Source organism: Trichechus manatus, unplaced genomic scaffold, assembly GCF_000243295.1.
Source record: "Trichechus manatus latirostris isolate Lorelei unplaced genomic scaffold, TriManLat1.0 scaffold00152, whole genome shotgun sequence".
NCBI lineage: Eukaryota > Metazoa > Chordata > Mammalia > Sirenia > Trichechidae > Trichechus > Trichechus manatus.
In genome coordinates, this window is record NW_004444088.1 from 3,549,390 (window position 1) to 3,555,913 (window position 6,524).

General features: G+C 44.5%; 1 protein-coding gene across 2 annotated transcripts in view; it reads left to right on the forward strand.

Moving 5' to 3' along the window:
- Positions 1 to 6,524, forward strand: part of PAG1 (phosphoprotein membrane anchor with glycosphingolipid microdomains 1) — a 196,366-nt gene continuing 189,842 nt past the window's right edge. For both annotated transcript variants that reach the window (XR_002825570.1, XM_004386000.2), the window contains exon 1: positions 1 to 106. The gene's annotated coding sequence lies outside the window, so the exon portion shown is untranslated. The remainder of the gene's footprint in view (positions 107 to 6,524) is intronic.

Genomic DNA, 6,524 nt, shown 5'->3' on the forward strand with positions numbered 1-6,524 from the left:
GGGCGCCACCCGGCAGCGCGGGGCCAGCGGGGCTGCTCGCAGCCGGAGTTTGCAGGGGCTGCTCGGAGCGCGGTCCCCAAGAAGACTCCCTGCCCCCTGCGTCCCAGTAAGTTGACTGTAGTTTCTGAAGTTGGAGGGAGCCGTGGGAAGGAGGGGTTCTTTTTTATTATCTTCATGTGGCGGAAGCCAGGAGTGGGTGCTGGGTGCCCATGGGAAGAGCACCCTCTTCTCTCGTTAGCGGGGCTCCAGCAGGGTGTGAAGAAGCGGGGCACGGCTCGCGGGGAGGGAGTCCAAGGAGGGTTGGCTTCAGTCCCTGACGAATGTGCCAGTTGGAAATATGCTGGGAGAGGACAGGTGCTCGGAGGGCATTTCGCCTGCAGCTAATTGCACATTCCGAGTTCCTTGACAGTTGACAGTGTGAGTGTATGTATGTGTGTGTGTGTGTGTGTGTGTGTGCGTGTGTGTGTGGCGCGCCAGGGTCTTGTCATCTCTCTCCCAAGCCCTTGGGGGAGTGACACCGGTGATACTCCTGAATGACCAGGACTGCGATGGCTCTTAGTGGGTGGGAACTAAACCATTCCTTCTCAGGCCTCCAGGCGTTCCGGGCGTCCCAGTTTACTGTCCCCCTAGGTAGAAGCTACCACCTTTTCCATAATTGGAGCCCAGTCCTTTAGGGAAAAATAACAGCAAAAAACAGAACTTACGCGTCAACCCAACGCGCTATAACGCGCTTTGTGCTATAAGGCAAATAAAACCAGAAAACTGCTCTGTGCTTGTGGTTTTTCATAAACTTTAAGAATGTGGACAAGTCTCAGAGGGAGAGGTGTCAGACGATGGCACTGGGGTTCACCCAATTGTCCTGCACCCCTCATGTAAGAGGCCTCCAGGCTGGCTAACTTTGTCCCTCTGCAGTGGCTGCAGCTGTGCTCTCCGTTCCATTTGTTTGAAGTCTAGCTTGAACAGTATTTTAATGAAAATGCTGACGTGATACAGCAGCCTGTAGTTTGAAACAGAGTGCACTCTTCACATTGGAGTGTCTCCTAATAGGGAGCTTGCAAGGCAGAAGAACCCAGTATATTTTTCAAGGCAGCTCCAGGAATTAGACACATTAATCATGTTTTAAAATAGCATGCATTGTTTAGAGAGCTTGCAGAGGACCCCCTTTGAACACATCCCTTTGTTTTAGAAAAAGTGGAAATTGTTTGTGCCAGACAGTTGTTGAGTCTGAAAGTTAAGTGTACTGATGGACTTAATTATCTTAATAAACAAAGAGCATGATTTATAGGTAGCTGCACTGTCCTATTTGAAGGATAGACTTCTAGCCTTTCTTTCTCATCTGTTCCCTGAGATTCCTTTTAAGCAGAGCAATAGATGATCATCATTGATGTTTAATATTGAGTTGATTAAATTTGCAAAAGGAACACTTTGAAATACCATACAGTACTGCTGTGTGACTCTTAGCGGTCAGTAAACGTAAGGGGAATATTTGATGTAGGAGTCATTGGCTAAATAAAACAGATCGTGTTAAGACTGACCTACTATTTTTTCTTGATTTGGACTTGAAATTGTTGTTCAATCCAAAACTTGGGGGTGTGAAGTTTTAATGTAAAATTTATTTAGGTAATCTTTAGAGAGAGAAATGCATTTATTTAGAGTATCCTAGCGTATAGTTATAGTCACTTATTTAAAAATGTGTCATCATTGTTTTTAAAAGAATTCTTAAAAAAAACAAGGTTATTTCAAAAGTGACTGTCTGCTTTTTGGTCAAATCCACATATGTAGTTTGTGAATGTGTCCAGTGCTTATCTCTAGAAGATATTACATCTAAACATGGAATCTCCTTTTTGTGAGGAAGAACGAACAAAACAAAAACTCCAGGTTGACCAGAAGCTATGTTGCATCATGCTTAGGAAGACAGACTCTGGAGCTCGCTGCCCTCATTGTCACCGTCTGTTTGAATCTGGGCAAGTTATCTAAACTCTCCGTGCCGCAATAGTGCCATCCACAAAATGGGGGCAATAGTAGTACCTACCTCATGGGACTGTTGTGAGACTGTGTTCATGGATGGAAAGCTGGTGAATCAGCGTCTGGCGTATTACCAAGCTCCCTCTGGGTGAAATGGTCGTTGGTATGAGAGGAAACGCGTCTTTGGATATTGCGGACATTGAGTGGCTGTGGCAGAGGTTAAGAGAGCCCTGACATGTATGACAGGAGAGAAAGTGTAACAGTCACTGGGCATCTCCTAGCCATGCAGACACCAGCTCAGTTCTCAGCGCAGCCCTTCGAGGTCCACGGTTCCGTCTCCAGTTCCGAGATGAGGAAACTGACGCTTAGCCAGATCAGTTAGATAACTTGGAGCTGATATTTTAACGCCTCTCTTTCTGTTTCAAAACCCTGTTCTTTTTGAGTCTGCTGCCTCAACTTGCAAAGTTTTTTTTTTCTGTATGTTCTTTCATCCTCATAATAACCCAGTGAAAGAGGTGGCATTATTATCCTCAGTTTACAGATGAAGAAATTTAAGTTAAGCACTAAGGTATTCAAAATGCTTACCAGCCCCCACACCATAGGCCTCCATGAGTAGGAGCTATTATTATTATTATCATAACTATTATTATTATTACTATCATAATGTGGGATCACCATGAGACGGGGTGACCTGACAGCAGCTAACAGCAACAACATTGTTAAATAACTTACCTGTGGTTACATGGAGCCCTGCTGGTGCAGTGGTTAAGAGCTCGGCCGCTAACCAAAAGGTCAGCAGCTGGAATCCACCAGGCACTCCTTGGAAACCCTATGGGGCAGCCTCTACTCTGTCCTATAGGGTCGCTAGGAGTCGGAATTGACTCGAAAGCAACAGGTGATGGGTATGGTCACGTACTTCTGGGTCGTGGTAGAGGTGCCTCCAGGTGAAGTGAGTTTTCTCCAAGTCTTAAGTGGATTCCGCTGTTCCTCACTTCCCCATCATATACTCAGAGAATCAGAAAAAGATGTTACGGTTCACACTGGAGGACAGCCTCCCCGTTTTATTTCCGGCCTCCTGGTGTAGCCTCAGCAACCCGCACAGCCGCGTAAACCACCAGCAGTCAATCGCAAACAGCTTCCTCCCTGCCTGGGAGTTATCTCCTAGTCAGGGAACTCCCCTTGGGCAGAGAGAGGCTTTGCATTTTGCACCATCTTATATTCTGTACACTCATCTTTCTGTGTGTTCAGAAATGGAAATAACTTTTACTTCACATGAAATACCCATGTTTTCTGTAGGCCTGAGTCCTAGTGTGATGGGACTGGTGTGTGTGAACAACAGAGCAGGACTTCCTTAGAGTTGCCACAGCCACCTGAACTTCTCATCTGACTTCCAGAGGTTGGGAATGACTGAGCGGCCACTGGTTGGTTGGTTTGTTTTTTTTGGTGGCTTTCTTAGGTTATCATTCAGATACTACATGATGTTCTGGCCCTTGGTAGATATTTGTTTTCCTTGATATTAAAATCTAATTGCTGTATAAGGAACATAGGCGACAGACTGCACGCAGACCAATTTAATGTTCAACCTCTTAGCTCACGTACCGTACCACGGAAAGATACTTTAAGACAAGTTGGCTTTCTTTTTTTAAAGTCAGAACTCTCAGTGGGCAAGCTTCCAGGAGGTGTCTCAGTGTGCCAGAGGGAAGCCTTGTCATCCACTGAGCTTCCCTCGTCTCTGAACTCCCACTTCGATTTCAGCCATCCTTTTCAGAGAACAGATACTGCCTTTTACTCAGTCAGTGGTTACATTTCAGATGTTCCTCTACTCTGGGTGATTCTATAGTAGAAGTCTCTCCTGATCTTTTTTGTGACTTGAGCTAGGTCTACAAGTTACTTTGGACTAACTCTTCAGAATTTACATATGGTTCTGTTTTGTTTCCTGTCTGTGTTGTCTGTTAGCGGCTTATCTGTGGCCACTTCTAAATCTCCAAGTGGATTTTCCTCTGACAGCCAGCCTTCTCTTGTCGGAAGATGCGTGTGCAAGAAATGCAAACTGAATTTTAATATGCTTACAAGGGAATGAAGATCATTTACTTTCCCCAGTCATAGCTACTATTCTGAATTACCTTCACTTGGGGCTTGGGGAATTGGGAGCTGATTCTATTTCTAGGGCTCTTGCCTCATGGATCTGTGAGTTGTCCATTGAGGGCATGGGGGACACAAGTTTCTGGTTATACAAGCAAGTAGGTCATCTGCAACATGGCAGAGCCATCCCCTCCAGGTTGGGAGATGACTGACTGCAGGGGGCATGGGGTGGACGTGGAGGGAGACAGCTCTGAGGATGCTTCATCTGCCACATTTCTAGTCCCCGTAGTTGGTTGCCGTCAGGTTGATTCCAACTCATGACAACCCCATGTGTGCAGAGCAGAACTGCTCCATGGTTTTTTTTTTCCCCCCTACATTTACTTTTTTGTTAATTTTATTGTTCTTTAGGTGAAAGTTTACAGCACAAATTAATTTCTTATTAAAAAATTTATCCACAAATTGTTTTGCGACATTGGTTGTAATCCCCGCAATGTTCCGGCACTCTCCCGCTTTCCATCCTAGGTTCCCTGTGTCTGTTCGTTCTGTTTTCCCATCTATAGGGTTTTCAAGGCTGTGACCATTCAGAAGCAGGTCACCAGGCCTGTCTTCTGAGGTGCCTCTGGGGGGATTCGAACTACCAACCTATTGCCTAGTAGTCGTATACCATCCAGGGACTCCTAGACCTTACTGGTCATCTTTTCTAGGTAACAGTTGAAATAGCTCTCACGAGCATTTTCTATGTGCTGGCTGCCGTGCTAAGAACTCTATATGTAAAGTATTTTTTTTAATCCTCAACATGTCCTTATAAGGTAAGCTCCTTTATCATCCTCTTTTGCAAAAGTAGAAACGGAGACCTAGAAAGGTCAGACCGCTTGTCTAAGGTCACACTGGAGTTTCTGGGTAAGGTGGAGAGCACAGGGCTGTCTCACTCAGCCTGTGAGCCTTCCAGAACACTCTGCTGCCTCCAGTTTTGGAGTCTTTATGATAGTGAAACCACATTGTTTTTCAAAATAGTCTTATCCTGTCTCTGGGTCCCGCAGCAGTCCTGGGACAGGGCTGGAAGGGATGGTGGGAAGGTGCATGCCCACCTTCTCGCCCATGGCCAGCAGCTGGCATGACTGCACAGGAAGTGGTATCTCCGTATCTTTGAGGAGGGAGAGCTTATGCTTAGTCCTTGCAACCAGCTCAGAAAAGAAAACCACATGTTAACTTTATGAAATAGGAAACATAAAGTCTTCAGCTGATAATAGAACACAGTGGCGAGGCAGGCTGACCTTGCGTTTGAGGTCATCTGCTTGCATCATTTTCATTAGAGAAAGGGGAAGTGTAGAAACCTGAGATTTTTGTTGAGTGATATTTTTTAAGAGAAGTTAAATTTTAAGTCTAAAGAGGTATCAGTAATGAGTTATCCTGGAAGTAGCACATTATAACATGACAGTGTCATCTGTCATTTACGATGAGACCATGGTTTTTTAAAGGAAGTGAATGCATATGTTTTAAGAGTAAGGTTCGAGTGTGTTGTTTCCGTTAGGAATATTGCATCAAACCTCCATATCTGACTTATAACCCTTCTAAAACCAGTCCGGGTGTAGACTAAAAAGATGAGATTTAAAACCATCTTATAATATTTTCAAAACCCCTCTCTTCTCTAAGCCACACCCCTGTTTTTTCTTGATTTCACACTAGAGTCAACATTTGTTCAATAACTCCTTCATATTCCCCTAGGGTTTCAATTATAAAGAAAGTGTATTATTACATTTTGGCATATCTTGACATCTCCTCTACTCTGTTCTTGATTTTTTGTAGGACTGTATAATTTTCAAACCCGTGAGTGATTAAAAAGTAATTTAAAAAATCAACTTTCTCAATATAGACTGTTTATTGCAGAGGTTAGGGAAGTTTGGCCCCAGTAGGGGCCTTTGGCAATTCCATGTCACCATGAGTTGGAGTGAACTCGATGGCAACTGGCTTTTTTAGAGGCCTTAAGATACAGAGCTCCTGAAACCCTGTGAACCTTATGAAGTGGGCAAGTAAAAAAAAAAAAAAAAGTTTTTAATTGGTCCCCAGCATCTTTGCAGCTCCCAGCTGGCCCACTCTCTACCTACCTTATCATGTGTTCATTTGCAAGTGATCACCTTCACTTGATTTTCTAAAAACCCCCAAAGGTGTGACTAAATCCACATTGCTGTCTTCATTTTGGTCTTTAGAGAGCCCCTGGGTTGCATATGAAGCTTCTGTGTGGATTTATTCTCTTGGGAATGAAGGGCGATCAGATAAGTCCTTGGGCGTCTGGTCTCCCAGTGGCTCTATCATAACTATTAATGGTGCTTCCGCTCACTCTGACCCTACCCATTCCTCCATCACCCCCATTGTGGATAAAAATGCTGGAGCTACAATTGGCATGACACTACTTATAAAGATAATGCTCTACATTCTACCTTGGTGAGTAGTGTCTGGGATCTTAAAAGCCTGTGAGC